This window comes from Rhinolophus hipposideros, assembly GCF_964194185.1.
Source record: "Rhinolophus hipposideros genome assembly, chromosome: 5".
NCBI classification, from domain to species: domain Eukaryota; kingdom Metazoa; phylum Chordata; class Mammalia; order Chiroptera; family Rhinolophidae; genus Rhinolophus; species Rhinolophus hipposideros.
This window is the reverse complement of record NC_138051.1, coordinates 35,721,284-35,724,563: the sequence shown is the minus strand read 5'-3', so window position 1 is coordinate 35,724,563 and position 3,280 is coordinate 35,721,284. Positions and strand designations below refer to the sequence as shown.

Here is a 3,280-nt window from a genome sequence, read left to right as displayed (position 1 = left end):
AGCCTACTGTCTATTTTTGTTTGGTTTGCAAGTTAAGAATAGTTTTACATTTTTAAATCGTTAAAAAATGTTTTATTAAATATTTCAAGATGTGAAAATCAGCAAGAAATTCCAATTTCAGTGTCCATAAATAAAGTTTTATTGGAACGTAGACACATCCATTTGCTTATGTATTGTCTATAGCAGCTTTCGTGCTGTAGTGGCAGAGTTGAGTAGTTGTGATAGAGACTAAAATATTTGCTGTCTGATTCTTTACAGAAAATGTTTGACAATCCCTGCTTTAGATTCTCAAACCATTGTGAAGGGAATTGCATAAGTAAATATAAATATTGGCATAAATCAACAGTGTAGCAGAGAAGTCACAAATTTGGGGGTAGTACATGGGAATTCTATTCCATGCAGCACCGCTAACAAGCTTCATCAGATTTTGGACAAAAGACATTACCTCTTTAAATATACATCATTTTCTCATTTATAAAATGGAGGGACTAGACTGAAGGCTTCGTAAACTCTCATAGTAATCTGTTTTCTTAGATTCTGTGTTTGTCTATTTGGCATCTGTTAATCAATCGCGGGGTCAAATTAATGACCAGAGTTGTTTACATCTCATCTGTGATACAGCTTTCATAGGTGCACAAAAACCATATTATACATTATCTGTTCAAGATGGCAGAGTAGGTAAACACTGTGCTTGCCTCCTCTCATGACAACATCAAAATTACAACTAAACTATAGAGCAACCATAATTGAGAATCGCCTGAAGTCTAGCTGAACAGAAGTACTATAACTAAGAACATTCAGAGAAGCTACCTTTATAAGACTGGTAGACTGGTAGGACGGACAGAGACATGGAACGGACAGATCCTACACCCACATGTGACGTTTAAAAATTGGGAGGGAGGTCTGGCCACAGCCATCAGGTAAGCCAAGATGGGCACTTACAAGTACATTCAGGAGCTATGGAGGAGAAAGTAGCAGCAAGGTGTGCTGCTGGCAGTACTGCCAGCTCTCTGCGCTTTACAGGGCCCCTAGCCCCACCTGGCCCAATAAAGCACACAGGCTAGGATACAGGCAAGCATGGTTATGTCATATATCAGATTCATGGGTGCCATGGTGGCTACAAATGCCCAGTTCCTAAGGGTGTGACCTATGGCAAGCCTGTCCATCACGGTGTTAACCAGCTAAAGTTTGCTCGAAGCCTTCAGTCTGTTGCCAAGGAGTGAGCTGGATGCGACTGTGGGGCTCCGAGAGTCCTGAGTTCTTACTGGGTTGGTGAAGATTCCACGTACACATTCTTTGAGGTTATCCTCATTGATCCATTCCATAAAGCTATCGGACAGAATCCTGATATCCAGTGGATCACCAAACCAGTCCACAAGCACAGGGGGATATGAGGGCTGACAGCTGCAGGCCGCAATAGCTGTGGCTTTGGAAAGGGCCACAGGTTCTACCATACTGTTGGTGGTTCTTGCCATGCAGCTTGGGGAAGGTGCAATACTCTCCAGCTCCACCACTACCGCTAATATGAGTAATGTTTGTAAAATTCTTACCTAATAAACAATTTACGACTGTAAAAAAAAAAATTGGGAGTGATATCTCAGCTGCAGAGGTCCCTCTGGACAAGGGGTCCCAGCCCCACACCAGGATCCCCAGCCCAGGGTTCCAGTGCTGGGAAGAGAAGTCCCCACAACTTCTGGCTGTGAAAACCAGAGGAGATTGTGGCTGAGTGAGACAGAGAGCTCAGATATTCCTCTTAAAGGGCTTGTGCATGGACTTACTCACTGATGGGCTCACTGCTCTGAGTTATAGCACTAGGTCAGCAGCTCAAAAGTTTCCAGGGACTTAGAGGGAGGAACTGAATTGACTGGCTTCAGGGCGAGGTCTGGAGGGACAGCTTTCTCCCAGACAAAAATGTTGGCAGAACCTATTATTTCTTTGTTGAGCTCCCCCCCACGACCCAGTGTGCAGACACAGGTGCTGCCATATCTGAGTATCCATTAACCTGGATAACACTGTTTGTCCTGCCCTGGTGATTCCCTGAGACCCTACCCTACCCAACTTTCAAGTACACCCAAACCGCTTCCAGTGGCTTTCCCATATAAATGGTCTGTCTTGGCTCATGCTGCGAACTTTCCTAAAATCTCTCAAAGGTTCACGAACCCCAAACAAGCAGCATCTGGCCTTAGCAAGTCTCATAACTCTTGCCCAGCACTAGTGGCAGCCAGCCTCAGTTTATGCCTTGGCCTCTCCCAGGCACTTCCAAACCCAGCACAGTGGCTGTCATATGCGGAATGTTTTGTGGCTCATGCCAGATGTCCCTGGGCAAGGAACAAGCTACAGCAGGAGTTGGCCTGAAGAAGGGTCCCTCTCAGGAGCGTGACTGGCTTCAGACTAAGCCAGAGCATCACACAGCTGCCTCTGCATGTGACAAACCCGAAGGACAGACTGGGCAGGCCCTAGAGCTCTGCTAAAGTGATTCCTGCTCTATAAGGTCAGCCTATGAACAGATCCTCCACTGTAGTCACAGCCAGTCCTCACAACCAATCAGCTTGAGGGTCAACCCCTTCCACTGATGTGCATACAGTAACCAAGGCCCTACAACAGGAGGATACATACAACCCACACAAGGGACACACCTGGAGCACTTGGCTCAGGTGACCAGGGAGACTGCACCTTTGGGCCCCACTGCACACCTACTACATAAGGCCACTCTACTGGGAGACATAGCATCTCTACCTAATACATAAAAACAAATACAGGGAGGCAGCCAAATTGGGGAGACAAAGAAACATGTCCCAAATGAAAGAAAAGAAAGCTCCAGAAAAAGAATGAAACAAAATGGAGACAAGCAATCTACGAGATGCAGAGTTCAAAACACCAGTTATAAGCATGTTCAATAAACTAAGAGGAAGAGTAAATGAACTTGGTGAGAACTTAACAAAGAGATATGAAACACAAAAATGAAGATAGAAAACCTAAATGAGTCAGAAATGAAGACTACAATAACTGAAATAAAGAATACATTAGAGGGAATCAACAGTAGATTAGATGAAGCAGAGGATTGAATCAGCGACTTACAAGTTAAGGTAGCAAGAAACACCCAATCAGAACAGCAAAAAGGAAAAAAGAATCCACCTCCCAAAAGCGAGGATACTTTAAGGGACCTCTGGGACAACATCAAATGTACCAACATTCACATCATTGGGGTACCAGAAAGAGAAGAGAGAGCGCAAGAAATTGAAAGCATATTTGAAGAAATAATGACAGAAAACTTCCCTAA

The 3,280-nt window shown here is 44.4% G+C and overlaps 1 pseudogene across 1 annotated transcript; it reads left to right on the top strand.

The window, feature by feature from the left end:
* Window positions 1-930: 930 nt before the first annotated feature.
* Window positions 931-1,523, top strand: LOC308497807 (large ribosomal subunit protein eL15-like; annotated as a pseudogene). The gene has a single exon. The product of its transcript is annotated as a large ribosomal subunit protein eL15-like (transcript).
* The last annotated feature ends 1,757 nt before the right edge of the window (window positions 1,524-3,280 follow it).